Source organism: Onychostoma macrolepis, chromosome 22 (assembly GCF_012432095.1).
Source record: "Onychostoma macrolepis isolate SWU-2019 chromosome 22, ASM1243209v1, whole genome shotgun sequence".
NCBI lineage: Eukaryota > Metazoa > Chordata > Actinopteri > Cypriniformes > Cyprinidae > Onychostoma > Onychostoma macrolepis.
The window spans coordinates 26,602,607-26,622,775 of NC_081176.1; the positions used below are offsets into that span (position 1 = coordinate 26,602,607).

The 20,169-nt window shown below is 33.3% G+C and overlaps 1 protein-coding gene across 5 annotated transcripts in view; it reads right to left on the reverse strand.

The window, feature by feature from the left end:
• Positions 1-20,169, reverse strand: part of rbm20 (RNA binding motif protein 20) — a 71,394-nt gene that overhangs the window by 34,342 nt on the left and 16,883 nt on the right. Inside the window, exon 1 of one of the 5 annotated variants that reach the window (XM_058760565.1) lies at positions 2,641-5,156. The exons of the other annotated variants lie outside the window; for them this stretch is intronic. The gene's annotated coding sequence lies outside the window, so the exon portion shown is untranslated. Of the gene's footprint in view, positions 1-2,640; positions 5,157-20,169 lie in introns of those variants that run through there. 5 annotated transcript variants of the gene reach the window in all.

Consider the following 20,169-nt stretch of genomic DNA (forward strand, 5'->3'; position numbering starts at 1 on the left):
TTTTTTTTAAGAAATTAATACAGTAACACTTTATTTTACAGCTCTACTCTGCATACTTTACATAGCTCATACTATGTACTTATTACAGCAGTTGTAATAACTGGGTAATAACTTGATACTAACCCTGAACCTACCCATAAACCTAACCTTAACCTCATATTACCCAGTACTTTCTTGTTAACTACACTGTAATTACACTCAAATTACATTTACTGTAAAATAAATTGTAACCATTAATACTATTATTCTGAAACAATCTATTAAAGTGTTATATGTCAGTAAAAATATTTAAAATGTTACAAAAGAAATTCTGAATTCAGAATGATTTCTGAAGGATCATGTGACAATGAAGACTGGAGTAACGATGCTGAAAATACAGCTTTGCATCACAGGAACAAATTACATTTTAAATATGGGTGTTTATTACCACGTTACTAGACATGTACAACCTGGCATGTGAAACGGCATCCGAAAACGTCATGGAAATCTTGGGCTAAGACACAACATACATAAATTTTAATAATATTTCACACTTATTTTGACTCTATTTTTGTTCAGATATATGCAGCCTTGGTGACCATAAGAGAAGACTTCTTTCAGAAACATAAAAAAAAAAAAAACACACATTTGCATTCATTACAATACTACAAAAACAAAATTCACCAGCACAGGCAACTGAGAATTGAGAAAATCCACAAAGAAACCACAACTACTACTACAAATATATTTAACCGTCTATTCATGTAGAGGTTCAAGTAGCAAACAAACTTAAAATAATTTTAGTATTGTTTTTTGGTTTTAATTAAACTGTTCTTTTGGTTGTATTTACTGTAATGTTTGCTTTATTTATTGTAGGTTCATGTGTTAAATGACCATGTTCTGCTGCTGTAAAGCACTACATAGTCATTAAATCAAAATTTCAAGAGGCAACTTTACACCGACACTGATTTATTGCTCTTTTTGGCTATTTTTAGGATTATCGTGTTTATCTAAATAATGCTAAAATAACTGTAAACAAACTTTTGTGCCCTTTTAATTCTGGAATTAAACAGCAGTTAACCATGTTATATCAAAATTCATAAAAATCTAAAATTAAGAAGTTCAAAATGTCTCAAGAAACACATCTCTCCTTTACAAAAACATTCAAAAATATGCTCCTGAACATAAACAGTTCAACAAGGAAATCAGAGACTTGTCTATCCTGAAAAACTCTTAAAACTTGTAGCAGTACGCGAATATTACCATATTCAATTACTTCTTACATGGGCATCTGGTGTCTGAAATGTAATGTACTGTATTGTAGGTTTCTTTTCACATTGGCTTCAAATGCTAGCACACTGTATTGAACAAAGTGTAAAATTACGGTAACACTTTAGAATAGGGAACACTTATTCATTATTAACTACGACTTTTCCCTCAATAAATTCCTAATTTGCTGCTTATTAATAGTTAATATGGTAGTTGTTAAATTTAGGTATTGGGTAGAATTAGGGATGTAGAATAAGGTCATGTAGAATAAGGCATTAATATGTGCTTAATTACTACTAATAAATGGCTAATATTCTAGTGATATGCATGCTAATAAGCAACTAGTTAAGAGACCCTAAAATAAAGTGTTACCAAAAGGACAAATTATTCTACGCTGTAGTGTGATCAGCTGTATGTACAAAAATGATTGGTGTTTATACTGTACTGTTATTCATTTCATTCAGCCATCATAAAAGATTATATTTATTTTAACTATATAAAAATGTATTTAAAATGCAATACCTTTTTTTAACCAACTTTTTTTTTTTTTTGGTAAATCAATATAAGAATCCTTTCTTTTTAGGAATTCAACTAAAATTATTATTTTATTATAAAATTATGCTAAACTATACTGTAAAAAGTGAACATGTTCAATTCAGGACCTTCTCCAACCTGGTCTGGTACTTTTATTCATTAGCGTAACTCCATATACACTGAAGAAAAAAAAAATAATTAAGGTGCAGAAACTGAGTTTTGGTCAGAATTTGACCGAGAATTTCAGTCAGAAATTGAGTTTTGCAATTACAAAAAACAAACAAAAAACAAACTGCAAGTAACATTGAATTCAATATGAAATTTTATGAAGTATTTCCTTGTACTTCCAATAATCATTTATCCTAATACACCCCTAATGTCATTATTTTACAGTGTAGCGAGGTTGATTCAGTTAAATTAAATTAATCAAATTAAATATCTTTAACTTCAATTAAACCAGTTACTTTAAATGTTATGAACTACATTTTTTGGGGTCACATCACCTTTTTTTTTTTCTAAATACAAATTTTAAAAACACAACCAAACACAAAAAGCAAAAATTGCAACAACCTCCAAGACGGCTCAAAAACTTCAATGTTAAATTTCAAAGAATTGCTTCATCAAAACCAACTCCACATCTATCACACCGGTCCAGAAACGCCACAGCACAAACATTTTCTCCTCACACTTTAACACACACTACATCTGAAGGCCGGGTTCACAGAGGAAATAATAAATTAGCCCCTTGAGATGTGTGACAAAGATTTAAAAGAGCGTTAAATTCAAGAAACCTGGCAGCCACTTTACAATTTACGGCCGAACACACAGTCAACACATCAGCAGGCCGCTGGCTCTTACCTTACACTGTTCCTTCACTCAAGTCTACAAGTTTTTGTCGATCCAGCAGGACTCTACGTTCACTAGCCGCCTGTAGTTCCCTTTGGCATGAATGATTTGGCCTGGAATAGCGGCTGGAGTTATGAAGTGTCACATGTGCTTCGCAAAAGCGAGTGAAGGGAAAACAGGGAGGGAGATATTACGTGAACTACGGTAACACCTTATGGATGAAACCATTCCAAAATGGGACGTGCCTCCCCATCCGATGCATCAAATATAGTTTCTATACGCATACTTATTTAGCAGATGTATGAGCTTTACTTTACCATGTACGGCAGCTTTTCATTTAATTTGAACTAATTTTCTAGGAACATTTTAACCGAGCTAGCAGAAAAACAAAACAACCAAAAGAAGAATGATGTATTTTGTAAGTATAACCAAAAGTTTTTTTTTTTTTTTTTAGTTTTATACAATACAGATTTGCAGTAATGAACAGAAAAATAACAGTATTTATGTTGTAAAATTCATGAATTATGAAACCAATTTAATTGTAGCTGTAAAGAAGCTCTACAGAAGACAATAGTGTTGTTTCAATTCAATGTCATAACTGTGTACTAATGTAGTCATATTGATTCAATCATATTAACATTAAACAAATAACAATAAATAATGCTTTTTTGTAAAACAACTCATTTGCTTGTATGTATAGCCAATTTTAACTAAATTAACTACACTGATTTTCAAAGTTGTAAATATAACAAAGATTATTGGAGTATGTTTTATGAGAAGATACTATTTCAGTTTGTCTACTTTGAAATATCATGTTTTAATTCAAGTTGTTACTTGCTTTTAAATTCTTTGAAGTTGTTTATGAAATTTACTAGTCATTTGAGTGAAAATTGTTTCTTTGCCAATTTTTTCAGCATAAACTACATTGCATGTTCTATATTTATTCATTTATATAAAATGCATCATATACAAGAGCTAATTTTACAAATATACATGCATTTTAAAATTACTCTTAATATTAATTTCAATTTAGCCTGCGGATTGTCTGCGACAAATGTTTTTCATCTTTAATGGATATAAAGGATATATATTTGTATCTGTTCTGACTCCTAAAAATGATTGAGGTTGATGCAGTCATATTAAAAAGTATTTAATTAAAAGGTTAGTTTAATTAAATATAGCTTATTTTAACTAAAAGGTTAATTGAATTGAATTTAATTCAAAAACTTAATTTAAATATTACCACACAAAGTGCTTTTTTTTTTTTTGCCTGACAAAAAATATAAGCCCCACAAATTTAAGTAAAAAGCGAAATATGCATGTTATAATACACATTAAAAATACGCCTGTAGGACCTTTAAAACAGAATTCAAGTGAAATCTAAGTGAAACATGAGCAATCCAAATCCAGACAAAAATGTTCTCCCGGGAGTCACGTACAAGTTTGTAGGATAACGTTAGAGTATTAAATCCTGCATGTGATCCTTGTTTGACAGCATTCTGTCTTTGCCAAGACCCCCACCTGGCTCTGAACTTCATATGTCGAGTTTCTCTCTGTCCTAGTTTTCACATTTTTAATTAGCAACATCCATGCGCTGGAATGGCAGATGAGTGGTATCACCTGCTTATCATGATAAACTGAAGCACTGACAGCATCTGGGATAAAACGCAACTCCCTGACAGATCTACCTCAGCTATTGGGAATATTAACACACAACAAAAAGTCATTATGAACCACAAACACGTCCAACCTTTGGGCAGAAAGATTTGACTAAATTACTGATGAAATCTGAAAATAAATAATACATAATCACGCAATAATAAAAATAACATTAGTTAATTTGCCTAATTGTGTTTGTTGCAAAACAATATCAATTTTTCGCTGAATTACAATAGTATTATAATCGATAATTATTGTAAAGAATTTATAAATGATAATATTATAAGTTTTTTTTTTTTTTAATGTAAATCATGTAATGAGATTACAAATGTAAGCTATTGAGAATGAACAACTGTTATTTTATTTCAAGGTATGTTCTTTACCATTTGCATCTAGTAATCAGAAATTTAGTAACTAAATGTTTGAACTGAATTATCATTTTTCCATATAAATGTTCATCACATTGTTTTCACATAACTTTATGAACTCAAATTAAAATTTTGGGCAAGTTAGATCCTTCCGTGAAAATGAAGTGTTGTTCCTCCATGGGCCATAAAATGAACATTATATTTCATTTCAAGCTTGAATTTCCCATTAAGTAACAGAAATTTAAGTTTAATTTCATATAAATCATTTTAAATTTCCATTGATGGCGAGATGCTTTCATGGTGTTATTATTATTATTATTATTATTTTTTTTTTCAGATTTAAACTATATAAAATGTATTGATAATATAAATAATTACAATTAATAATGTAATTATTTATGTTTTGTCATTAAATTTAATGAATTTTAATATTCTATTTGAATGTTGAACTGGCAAGTTTGATACTACCTGTAATTCAAACTAAAAATGATATATATTTTTAAAGACAGTAATTATATGATTATAATTTCATTTTAATTCTAGTTTCTACCTTTGAATGTTGAACTGACAAGTTTGATAATTTGTTTATCTGTAATTCAAACTGAAAATGATATTTAAAAAAAAGAAAATAGTAGTTATATGAATTTCTTTGAATATTTCATTTTAAATTTCAAATTTGAATTAATTCTGCATTTTGTTTACAGCCTTTAAATTAAATTCAAATTTAAATGTTAAGCTCATTCTCAATTCATTTCTCAATAGTGCACAGCCCTGGTTGATGTCCCTCTATGAGGATACTCCATGCAATATTTCAAGAATAATTACTGAATAATAAAACAGAATCAATTAATCTAAACGTAAAACCAATGAAATCTGAAACTCAGCAGGTTCAAGTATGTTGACCTCAAACACACACATGGCCACCAATCCCTGAAGCTGAACTGTGTTCAGAGCCGCTGAATACCAGAGCTGAAAGTGAAAGAAATCTGTCCAAACTCAGCTCTCAAAGATAAGAGACAGACTTTCAGTTACAGAGTCTCATAGACAATCTCATATTTACAAAATAATTACATGATCTCACTATCCGTAAGGTTTTATGTCAAAAGCACAAATAAACACTTGTTTTCTCTAACCGTAGTTTTGTATGTTGGTTTCAAACAACTGATTAAAAACTTAATTCTCAATTCTTTTGATAAAAATTCAATCAAAATTGTTGTTTTATACACTTATGTTTAAAAGTTTGCAAATAATTATAAACAAATACATTAGCATATAATGTTTTATTATTTATGTATTTATTTATTTACTTTAGATAGCAGGTCATGCTCTACACAAAAGTATTCTTCTCAAATAAGGGTTAGCATTTGCATTTAGACGACGCTTTGACAACATGCCCCTAGAGGACACATATTGTGGTTAAGTCAGATGACATTACTTTCTTTTCAAGATACTTCCATTAATAACATCAACAAACTTTATTACATTACTTAATGGTTAATATGTTTTTGATTTAATTTACATACCAAGCAAAATACTAAGAAATGTAAAGAAACTTTAAATTATATAAGACTAATTTCATATAGACCTATTTATGTTTGAATGCACACAACCACTGATCTGTTAGCAATTATTACTCACTGTTTGTAAATAATTAGATCAAATATAGCCATTAATATGACAACTAAAATACTTTCTTAAATAAAACTACAAGTTTGTTACTTGTGAAAAATATTTTGATTATTTGGCAACATATTTATTTCTTAATGAATTATAATTTTAGGTGGTAGTTTTGTAGTGCTCTTCATGGCCTGCCATAAACAGGCCTTTGTACACAAGCGTCCCAGCATCCAATTCCCAGCGAGGTGCCAATGTGACAGATTTACAGCCAGCCATCTGTTGGCATTCAGACCGAACGACACAACAACCAGCATTTCAGATTCTTTCCCCTTTTTTAGCCACACAGGGCCACAGGACGCTCAGTCAAAACCCTCTGACAGGTACAACGTGACTGCCGTAAAACTAGACCTTTACTTTGATGCCAAAACAAAAGAGTGGTAAACCAACAACATCTGCTGATTAGAGAAATGAACCTGTACTGCTTTGATATACAGGTTAAAAAAATAAAATAAAAATAAATAAATAAAGGCAAGCTAATCAAAATAAAAATAACCGAGTAAAAACTGTTGTAACTATAATACAATTGATATATATATATATCAAATAAGTCAAAACGAAGTTAGAAAATAAGAAACAATAAACAATATAATTAAAGTACATAAAAATGTAATATTATTATTAAAATGTTATATCAGTAATAAAATTAAATGTATATAGATATAGATATGAAAACAGTTAATATGTCAAAAAAATCTAAACTATTAATCAATTATATACATATACATATTACTAGCATAAAGCTTACAAATAAATTAATAAGTAGGAAAATAAAGGAAATCATATTCAAAATAAAATATATAAACAAGTAAAAATTGTTTAGTAGTATTAGTAGTGATATTAATAAAGGAAACAAATGCAACAGAAACAATATAAACAAATGGCAAGTAAAAAAAACATTGTAATACAATGGAATATATTATTAATAAAATGTAATGAGACTTTTACATTTTATTAATAATATATTACATTGTATTACAATGTTTTTTATTGTAAATGAACATAATGAACTAAATGAGATGAAGACGTAATATAATTAGAAAGAGTGATTCATTAAGGTTTAAGTTGATCCCTCACAAACTGTCATTTCATGTGACTGATTATATTCTTTGCCATAAGCAGACAAAAGAGCAAATCCACTAGATGGTGCTGACAGATTTCTGACTGTCACCAAAGCATCCCAGATATTAATTGTGTACTATAATCCACATGCGGCCTAATGAGGGCAGTGTGTACTGGAAGATAAATCTGCTGCTTCAGAAAATCTCATGCTCCACACAGAGTTAACAGAGAAATCTCACACCTCAACTGACTTTTGGCTTAGATTCTTCCCTAAAATGTAAGTGTATGGGATTTTCATAACTAAAATCACAAATCTGTTTGCATGGAAAACTAACAGCACATCTCTCCTCACTTTGAGATGTCATTTTTGAGGCATCTGTAGCACAAACGGTGTGGTGTTACCTTAAAAAATACCTTTCAGTTTGTCTGTTCTATTTTAAAGGTTGACTGAACTATCAAAACATAACATTTATTTCTATTATTTTTTTGTTTTCATTTTATTTTTAGTTTAAGTTTTAGTAATTTTGCTTTGTGCTTTTGTCGTTTTTATTAGATTTAGTTTTTTTATATTACTGTTCAGGTTTTATTTTATTTTTTTCATTTGTTTTAGACTTTATTTCCAGTTTATTTTCAGTTTGTGTGTGTCTGTGTGTGTGTGTGTGTGTGTGTCACCCTAAACTTATGTCTAATTTCCATTTCATATGATATATATATATTTTTTTCAGTTAACAAAATATTTTTAATAGTTTTAGTTAATGATAATAAACCTGATGTAGCATGATTATATCTTAATGTAAAAGTTGTGCTGTTTAAAGTCACCACTCGGGTGTTTAGTGTTCATTTGTCTACCATTTAAATAAGAATGTATTTACAAAAATACATTATTTGTAACTTTATGGAACTTCTATTATGTTTAGCAGACCAACTTTAATTTTTTTGAATTGATACTTAGCATCCCCCCCCCCATAAGTTGAGTACAATGTGAAAAAAAAAAGTGTAGGATTTGCACTATTTTTACTTCAAAACTGAAGGGCAAAGAAAGGGTAACACATTAAATGTGACATTTTGAAGTAGAAAGACTGAAATAAGACTGAAGTATTATAAAACATACTCCAATTATATTTACAACTTATTTTCAATACTCCTATATTCTTTACTCATTTTAAAAAATGTTTTTTATAGTCTATACTCTCTAAACTTTCTCAACTTAAAGTGTAGAGAATATCAATGTCCCAAGTCAACTAAAATTCAATTGATGTATGACTCAACCAATCAGATTTTAGAAACGCAACTGTCCGTTTCATAAACATCATAGCGGTGACACTATAAACATATACAACTATAGCATAAAATCAAAATTTAGAAAACAGAAATGTGAAGCATGCATATAATTTCGAACCAGCTTCCAATAAATCACTCCGACATTAACAACCTTTCAGCAAACGCAGCCTATGCCACTTGGCCAAGTCATTAGAGTCAGTGTGGATTGGCCAGTCGGGGTTGCGGGGAGTGTCTGAGCCAAACACCATTGAGAAGAGAAAGATTTATGATGTTCTGGTGTGACCCAAACCACAGTCTAGTCCAAGAGGCAACAACGTACCATCACAGGCTTCTGGAATGTGATTCATGTGCTGTAGTAACGTCACAACCATCACATCACATTCCCCTGGGAGGTTTTTAAAAGGTCCACATTTAGTCATACCATATGGTGACTTTTACAAGCACTTCTAAAGGAAGAAAGCATGCATGAACAAATAGGGCATTGTGTCACACAGATTAATTCCCACATACGAATCCTGATTCTGTAATAAAACCAAGCTATAAATGTAAATTACAAACGTAGCTGTGATATAATTGTGCGTCAAAGGTGATGAATGATGTTACAATGTTCGCACAAAGCAAGCAGCCTAAAAATTGTCATTGGCTCAACATAGAAATAAAACTTTAAGACTGGTTTAGTGCCTACTAAATACTCAGAGTTACATGCTTTCGATCTTTGGACAAGAAACTCTGGTTGTGATACAAAATCAGCCTGATCTCATGAGAAAATATGTATTTTTTACAAGATGGTGATTTCATATGAATTCGTGCGATGTGATCTGTATGGAAACATATGGTTTTAGAGGGAAAAAAAGGCAGCATGAAGCTCCACCCTTAAACATGGGAGACAATACAAATTCATCCAAATTAGCTACCATATGACAAAATGTAAAATAGTTGCGAATTGCCATTGGATTCTGTTGTCCAAAACTGAGCTGCCTATACATGGAGCATTTTAAATCATCACTTAAATGCTCGTCTGACACAAGACATATTGACAGAGAAAACAATCCCAGAATGCACTGTGACAAGCTCAGTGAAAAGTAATGCAAGTTAGTGAATGAGTTGAGTTAATAAACACATATTCCAATCAATACTGAAAAGTGATGATAAATCATTGTTCAGCATGACATACAGTAAATATTGAGTAATATATATATATATATATATATATATATATATATATATATATATATATATATATATATTTTTTTTTTTTATTATTATTATTATTATTATTATTATTGGGGAATGCTTGTATGCTAATTAGATAGTGACCAATTAAATCAGTTTTTATTTTTTTATTTATTCCATTTGAATGTTTCCCAAATTCGGTGTTTGACATTTTCCATTTTTCTGGATGCTGTGTTTTATGATTTAAAACAAATTTAAAAAAGAGTGGTAATCATATTAAAGTTGCATACAACTTTAATAATCTAATTCATCTTTTAAATATGTAATCAAAAGAAATTTGAACAATTCCCATATTTTTTTTTATGTGTGTGTGTGTGTGTGTGTATGTGTGTGTGTGTGGGGGGTTATGTAATAATGAAAAATTGTATAATATTGTTTGCTCTTCTTTGAAAAAAAATTATGTTTGAAGTATTTACTTTAAGAAGTATACTCTACTATACAATAATAAAATTTACATCATATTTACTTCAAATTAAACCAAACTATTCTGATGGGTTGTAATGAACATCTTTGAGTTTCTGTGTGTATCTTTTGTTATTCTTATCAAATGAAATGGTGAGTATAGATGTGCAGAACATGCAGACTCCATATTTAAATCAACAGATTTTTTAGTACTTTATATTCATAGACACTACTCCATATCACAAGCTTACATCCTTTAAAAGTGACCCATATCTGCATTCACATTATACACTTGGCACACTAACAGGGTTGCCAGGTCTGTGAAACAAAACCAGCCCAACTGCTATTCAGAAATATTCTCAAATTATCCCAGTCACATTTTCCCCTCCATTGAAATCATGAGGGGAAAGATTAAGAAAAACAACCTGCAGCAATGGTGCAAAACTAACCCAATTTCACAGGAAAACCGAAGACTTGGCAACAATCAGTGGTGGACAGTGTACTGAAAAAATATACTCAAGTAAAAGTACCATTACCTTCCAAAAAATGTAGTGTGAGTAGAGTAAAATTACTTGTCCAAAAAACTGCTTGAGTAAGAATAAGAGAGTAGCCTATTTAAAAATACTCATGAGTATTGAGTAGTGAGTACTGAGCTGTGGATTCTACCCCCTCATAATAAACGCTTTTATACATTCACTGCATTTTATACATTTAAAAATACCTTGTACATTCTGTAATTCACATTATCTTGTTGTCAAAGAATGAAGAATATCTATCATCCAGCAGTTTTAATTTTGACTGCCAACTCTTTAAAATACATCAAAACAGCATGGAAACAGTATTCAGTTGAAGAAAAGATGAAAGTTATTCTCAGTACAATCATCTCCATTTAAATCATAAAGTTTGAAAAAATAAATTTATAATTATGTGCCACTGAGACAGCATTTAAAATATTAAAAATAATATTGCACTTAAAATATTAATGTTTAGAACAGTGCAAATACAAACACCATTAGAAACTCATAGTTCAGCATCACACACCATGATATGAGTTAAAATGAGAGCCCATTTCTCTCCAAAGCAGTGCCAGTTTTAGCGTTTTGCAATAAAGAAATAAGAATAACTAAACTTGATAATTTGTGTTACAATTTTAACATAAATGCACATTGTTCTAGAAGGATGGCATCATGCCATACCTTTTACACATTTACTCAAATTGTTATGCTGATAATACAATTTGTAAGGAAAAATGCATTAAATACCGAAGTATTTCTGGGGAAACTTTTTTTTTTTTAAAGAAAACGCGCACGCGCAAACGCACGTCTCTTTGCTGAGCCGCGGCGGTCTCGGTGAATCATCAACAGCATCCACAACTGAATGGAACAAAAAGTGTTTAACTTGAAAATTGTTTATGCGCGAGTGCACTTGCTAAATGAAGGCGGATTGTATAAAATGGATAAAAGTGCTGCAGAACGCACGCGAGAGAGAGACTCATTAGTGATTGGGAATTTACCAAACGTGGCACTTGCGGGAGTTAACACTGTACGCAATACCCGCAACCTCACACCAAATTTCAGGCCGTGTAGATAGCCAAGCAGAAATCATTTAATAAGCAGAAATCCGAAATTTACATTAACATATTAAAGGAAGATGCGACTGAATTGATGCTTGAAGAATGCAAGCCATGATAAACAGCAGTTGCGGTTAAAGTTTTCTATGCACAGTTTGATTTGACGAAAGTCACGAGACCGATTACTATCAAGTTGATGGATAAAAATAAAATTAAAATAAGCATGTAACGACCACAAACGGAGGAAAATAGCGGATTAAAAGTACCCATACATCACTTAAAATGTACTACTCAAGTAAAAGTACACAATTTTTAAACTACTCAAAAAAGTACAATTACTGATAAAAACTACTTAATTAGAGTATTTGTAATTTGTTACTTCACACCCCTGGCAACAATGTGTACTAACCCAGAGAAGCGCCCACCTGAGCTGACCTCATTTGCCACAGTTGCTTTTCCAGTGATGTATTGACAGGGGAATATCCGATCTGTCCGCTTACATGGCAGACGCAAATGCACATATCTGATTCATATCATATTTCCACATATGAAGGAAGCCTGAAACCAATCTGAGAATATTGGAATCCATGTGTTTTTTTTCCTGCTTACACATTTGGATCTTGTAATGTAAATACGGCCTAAATACTTTTGATTTATTCATCCACATTCTGCGGTGATATTCCACATTGGATTTTGTGATTCCGTCCACATTTTCCATGTCACGGAAATCATATGGCCCTAATTAGAGTATCATGTTGTTTAGCTTAGCAACATGATAGCATCCACTGAAATCAGTTGCGAGAATGCAATTTTGAGGTGTGCAGAGCTGCTGCATATATAAAGCGTTCCAAATCGGTCACTCGCTAGGTTCCATTTCAGGATGCTGCCTATATAGGCGCCGGGGCCACTCACTAGGTTTTGGAACGGAGTTCCTAACAGCAGGTACAATGTTCCTTCTGTCTGAGTGTTCTTGGACACACTACACTGGTATGATTGGTCAGTTTGGGCAGTGGAGATCTGGCTCAAACCCCTGTGCTGACAGCCACAGGAAAAAGACGCCCACCTACCTGCATGTTGCTGACAGTACATGTCACAGCACGTGTTGAGGGCAGAGGCCAGATGATTGCAGAGCGTTTGGCTCTGGGACCACCAGCCTATGAGTATTCTAAGTCCAGCCAGCTCAGCACATCATAATGTGGACTACATTCAACATTCACACACTCAGGCCAACACAGACGGCCTTCAATCTGTTCCATGCTGTCTCAAGTCCAGTATGCACCAAAAAAAAAAAAAAAACCTTCAAACAGTGGAGGAATGGACTTTCATTATGTGCACTTCCACCATCTCCTAAAAAATATTTAAAAGAACAAAAGCGAAATCATGACCACATCTGGAACTTATAAATTATCAATATGATCAAAACTTTGTTGAAAAACCTGATTTACACAATCTACTACATGCCTTCTGTTGTCTGATTGATAGTTTATATTTATTTTTTACATGTAAAAGGCATTTTAGTTCAAATATAAAAATGTCCACCACTGTGGTTCACGTCTTTTTGCTATGAAATCTTTACTGATTTTTATAAGAATAACTTTTATATTGTTGTTAGTAATATTTCAACACTGAACTGAAGCAACTTCAGTTTACTTGATCATCCATACATCATTTTTTAGAAAAATCATATTAATTATGATCATCAGGCTTATGAGGTATGTTTTATTTGTTCATCTCTCAATCATTATTGTATTGCACTGCATATATGTTTTGCCCCCCAAAATAAAAACTAGAGAGCTTAGATCATGAAACAAAGCATTTAAATATCAACTTATAAGACATATTATTGGGAAATAAAAAGTGAAAAATTATATTTATATGCATTTTATGTAATTAAATCCACATCTGTCAATATTTCTCATCTATCTCACGCCCCTCTTGTTTTGTTATTTCTTCTGGGAAACTTCCATAATTTGTATGGCCCAAACCATACCCAATATTACACAAAACCATGATCCTCACATGAAACAGTCTTCTCTTTTCATTTTATTCTACATTTTAAAACCAAACCCCAAAAAATTTATAATCATATCAATATATTATTCCAAGGTTGTCCAGTTGCCAGATCTTGTATGAAACACATCCTACTCACACAATTGACACATCATACACATTTCAACCCATTTGTGACTCTATAAATCCTGGTTGCACCACATGACTTTTTCAAATATTAATAATCAATCTCAATTGTTGGTTGAACTATTCCTTTAAAGGAGGTCCCTAAGGCAGGGTGTACATTTTCTTGTTGACTAGGCAGAACCAAAATAGATTAATTGGCCGATTTGCAGGCTAACCAGTTTTGAAATGCAGCTCATTGCAATGTCACAGTGAATCAAGTTGACACAAGAGAACATTTTCATCTCCGTATTTAAAAAGGGAGATGTTTCCAAACATAAGCAGATTTTATCCAAGTTCAGGGCAACATTCTCGAGGCATCCATTCCAGCATTCTTTGCCCCCACCACCCCACACTCCGCCCCAACTACCACCACCCTGTGAGTGGATCTGTCCAGAGCTTGCGTAGCATTTTACCATCTGTCAGCACCATCAGCCTGTGGATGCCAATCACGCCCTGTCACTCCCCAGCGATACCGCCTTCCTCAGCCAATCGCTGTGAAGAACTACCTAGAAACATGTCCTCCCCTGCCAATCAGGATCCAGTGCTTCATCCACCTGTCTCTGTCCTCACATGGAAATCTATGCCTGCCCATATGCACTTACACATACACATGCACACTTGTCCTCAGAAAGATATCCGAAGTTCGCATATCTTTTGAGCTCAAATGGACAAGATTTCCGGAGTGAAATAAATGAGGACTTCTGCTCCTAGAGATCTACCTTAATGGCGCGTTCAAGTCATGTCGGAAAACTTATTTACAAGTTCATTGCACATGAACAGTACCACAAAATCGTAATTACAAGTGGGAAACTTGGGATTTTTTTGAAGGGGTCATCGGATGCAAAATTCACTTTACAAGTAGTTTGAACATAAATGTGTCTTGGAAGTGTGTACAAACACCCAGCCTGTAATGATAAAAATCCACCCAGTAGTTTTTTTAAAATCCCTATTTTAAAATCCTCTTTCTCAAATCAGGCTGTTCTGAGATTCTTGTCAGAATGACGTAGTTCTGTACAGCCCCCTCCCACGATAGTTGATTGACATCTTACCTTAGACCTGCCCTGAGTGATCTGAGAGCTGTCCACCTCCGGTGCAGGGGAAGGCAAAATGTCTCAGATTAAGCGATTGAAGTGTTTAGTTGTTGGATGTATTAATGAATATATCAGTCGTTATTTACTCCAGACATCTGAGCTGCTGAAGACGCAGAGGATTAACGCTTCTTTCGCTTTGAAGTGAATGCACCGATCCCCATCTGCCTAAATGCGTCTATGTTCACGCGAATCATTCGTGATCCAACTTTATCTACAGAAGAAGTGAGTATATAAGGGTTTTTATGAATCTTTGCAAATCGCCTTTCCTAATAATGTGCTAGTTAGCCAATTTCGCGGCTGAAGTTTAGTATGCTCCATAGATATATATACCTAGATGTCTCATTATGAACAGTTTCTATGGGCCGTGATACTTAAGCCATCCGTCCATTTTTGGAACTGTCTGCCAATCTTTGAACGCATTGACTGTGTGCATCTACAACAGCAAGTTATACGCTTGTATATCTTTGAATATTCATTGATTATTATGGTGAATGTGAGATGGCTGACGTGTCAACGTATCTGGAGCGGTCGAATAGAGAATCTACACATCTATGGTCTGCTCGTCACGCCACGGAAGAGAGGGGCGGAGTCAGTAGAGCTCACTAGCTGAAGATACCATAGTAGAAGATAGGAGCTAAGTTCGACACTCCTGGTCTATGTATTAATTACTCACTTTGCTACTTTAATTTGTAGCATTTAGCTTCTTCTAGTGTAGAAATGATAATTATTTAACTGATTTTAGTCAAGTAAAATGCCAACCCAATCTCAAGGCAATTCGTACATATTTTACGAAGTGGGTAATTCGTACAAATTCACATGATTTGTGAAAAATAGTACATATTTTATGTGGTGGCAAATCCGTAGGAATTCGTATGAATGACCACCTCTAACCCCGACCCTAAACCTACCCCTCATAGAAATCATACAATATGAATAAATTCATACAAATTAGCCACCTCGTAAAATGAGATAGCGTTGGAAATGCTAGCTGTAGTAGCAAAATCCCAATACTACATTGAAAGACATTATGTTTACAAAGGCTGCATCAATTTAATCAAAAATACAGTAAAAACAGTAATATTACATTTCAAATAATATACATTTAAAATGTAATTAATTCAGGTTATCTTCAGTGTCACATGATCCTTCAGAAATCATTCTAATATGCTGATTTTCTGCTGAAGAAACATTTCTCATTATCATCAATGTGGAAAACAGTTGTGCTGCTTCATATTTTTGTGGAATCCGTGATTTGTTTTTGGGGTTTTTTTTCCCCTCAGGAAAAGAAAGTTCAAAAGAACAGCACTTATTTGAAATGGAAAGTCTGTGTAAAAAAATGTGTTTACTGCCACTTTTTATCAATTGAATACATCATTGCTGAAAACAAGTATTAATTTCTTTCAAAAAAAAAGAAAAAAAAGTTGACTACTGGGAATGCAGCTTTAAATTGTTAACACATCAGTGAAGACAAACCCTAAGAATTAAAAATATGGCTCAATGCATTACAGTCATAGCCAAAAGCCCACATTACAGAATCTCTATTCTATAATATCTCTCAGCAAGATGCAATTATGAAAAGGGATATGGCCACATGTGCATTTCACAGAACGGAAACACACTTTATCAAACAGCAATTACAGTAATAACTGTAAATACAGAAGATTACAGAAAACCTGTGAACAGCTGCCACATACTCAAGGAAGCTGGATGACCTGTGTGAAAATCACTAGAAAAAAGGGGCCGCATTTGGTGTCATATCCCTACTGGATTTAATAAAGACACGCAGACTGTCAGAGAAGACAAATGAGGAAGTGGAGGATGAAACTCTACTGTGACTTTTCCACCGTTGTGCCATTACACACATGCAGTGCTGCCAAAAAGACAGACACCACAGCTGTAAGCAGCCGGAGGGAGTTTGTGCCAGTGTAGAAAGACTTCATATTATCAAGGATAATATTAAGAGAGAATTACTTCCGCAGAACACAAAAGAAGGTTTGGACCCCATTGGCTTTCATTATATGGACAAAACGCATGAAGTACTCATATTTTACCTGGAACCGACAGTTTAAAGTTAAACTCCCTTGATGGCAGATTTGTTTCTTTCAAACATGCAACTCTCATTCTGACGGCACCCATTCACTGCAGAGAATCCATTAGTGAACAAGTGATGGAATGCTAAATTTCTCCAAATCTGCTCTGATGAACAAAAACTCTCTATATTTTAAATGGGCCAAGGTTGCATAATTCGTCAGCAAATTTTCATGTTTGGATGAACTATTTCTTTAATCGTGACAGAAGCATCCAAATTTTTGGAGTCATTGCTCATGCAAAAAAAAAAATTAAAAAAAATGAAATAAAATAAAATTAGAAAGAAAACCAAAGTTTCTAAAGTTTTAGCTCATGAAACGCCTTTATGATGTTTTATAGCACATTGCAGATGAAGTTCACACACACACAATGAGCTTGCACTTTGCACTTCTTTAAATAAGCCCCGTTAAAATAAAGTTAGCACTGCAGTAAAGCAGTGTTTGGCAGGCTGCCTGCTTCAGTCCAGTAACAGCCACATCTGAATCATCCCACAGTGACACACACACAAACACAATCATTTGCTTAGATATCTAAAGAGAAAATAATAGAAAACAATATATATTTTAATTTCTAAATAATATAGAACATTCCAAAAATCTAAATTGATATATATATATATATATATATATATATATATAAATAATTTTATTATATTCATTTATTTATTTATTTTTTACAAATAATGACATCCCACAGTGTATTTTACTGCATCACACATGTACATACGGTTAATTGCTAGGTATCTACTTTGGAATGGCCATGAGTGTAGAAAGATGTAGAAAAAAAGTATATATTTTTCAGTTTTAGATTTTATACAAAATAGAACATATATATATATATATATATATATATATATATATATATAAAAAATCTAAAACCTTTTTTTTTTAAAAGACATCCCTGGTTTTCTCTAGTGTGGTTCACTGCATCGCACACATAGCTACATTTAACTGCTAAGTAGCTTCTTTTAAATGGCCATCGGTGTTGAAAGATGCTTTTTGCAGGCATATGCCTGGTTACCGTATCTACCAGCAGGGGCTAAGTGGGCCATGCTAATCAAACCTTCATCCCTTGTGCGCAACAAATAAATTTAATTTAGCATCACAGTTGGGGGCGACACTAACTTTGCATCTGGGGCCCATTTGCAGCCATTTAAATCACTACCGGCCATTACGAGAGGCCCCGACATCACTTCCGTCCCACTGGGCCCATTGATTAGGCAAGATCATCTGATGAGAGGTTACAGCCGTTGACAGCTGTACACTTTCCAGACCTTACTGCGCTCTGGCCACCTGGGGTTAGGATATGTTATTAATATGCCTTTGAAGATCACACACACATGCAGATTCTGCCTCATCACACACATCATTGCCGTCATCCACAAAATTGAGAAGATACAGATTCTTCCATTTATCAGTGAAGGACACAGGCAGGCAACACAAGTCTAATGAAACTAGACACCCTCTTAGACAAACATCCTCCCTCCATTAGACCGTCTATCCCTGTCTCTGTAAAAGCTCTCATGAGATAACCGTGACCTGTACTGATAGCAGCAGCTGAGAATAGAGCAGTGACGGCCTGTTTGTTCCATAGACCACATTGGGCCAGTGATTTAAAAAGCAAACGAGTGCACAACTTATAAAGCAGGGCTCCTCAAATCTTTCCCTGGAGGACCAGTCTGCTGCAGAGTTTAGCTCCAACCCTGATCAAACTCACCTACCTGTGATTTTCTAATGATCTTGAAGACTCTGATTAGCATGCTCAGGTGTGTTTGATTAGGGTTAGAGCTAAACTCTGCAGGAGTGAGCCAGATTTGACGATGCCCGTTATATAAAGGTAGTCAACAATGTCAGATTAGCAGCATTTCTAATACAATTCTTGCCTTGTTAAGTTGGCTAAATTGTGTACATCTGATTTTAAAGGAATAGTTCACCCAAAAATTTAAATTCTATCATTACACACATTAATGTCGTTCCAAACCCGTAAGACGTTAGTTTATCTTCAGAACTCAAATTAAGATATTTTTGATGAAATCCCAGAGCTTTCTGACCCTCCGTAGACATCAAGGGTACTACCACGGTCAAGGCACAGAAAGGTAAGGACATCATGTGACATCAGTGGTTCAACCGTAATTTTATGAAGCTACAAGAATACTTTGTGCGCAAAAAAAAAAAAAAAAAAAAACTTTAACAATTCTTCTCTTCCATGCCTGTCTTTGATGCGCGATCACGAGAATACCACCTTGAATGAATCAGTTGAGTTGCTGTTCATGGAGGGTCAGAAAGCTCTTGGATTTCATCAAATAAAATATATTAATTTTGTCTTCTGAAGATGAACGAAGGTCTTACAGCTTCAGAACAACATGAGGGTGAGTAATTAATGACAGAATTTTCATTTTTGGGTGAACTATCCCTTTAAGTGTGGTTTTCGTGCATAAAGATTCACGTCAGGTGCGTAGAAGCATGATCATTTGTTCTTAGTCTTACCCTTGTTCTTCTGTTGATAAATATGTATAATTATAAACAATTGGGGCAGCGTGTGTGTGTGTGTGTGTGTGGGTACTAATTAGCAGAAAACATGGCCAAACCATCTCCACATAAGGGCTTCCGCACAATTTGAACCATAGATATGTATAGGCAGATGCCACATTCAAAATTTTTTACTTGAATGTTTTTGAAAATAATAATTTAAAACATTACTTTTTGTTTTTGGTGGTTACAGCATTCGACTAGAGTCATTCATTTAAACTTTTATTTAAAAATAAATAAAAAATAAAAAGTTCCCAGTAACTTGTTTGTTGTATCGTCACTGTGGTGTTTGAAAGAAACAGCAGGTCTACCTGAGTTCTTGTTCATGTGTGTGATGTTTTGGGTGTTATGTAAGAAGGACTGTGGGTGGACATGAGTCACCTCGACCCTTAAAATGTCTACATGACTCA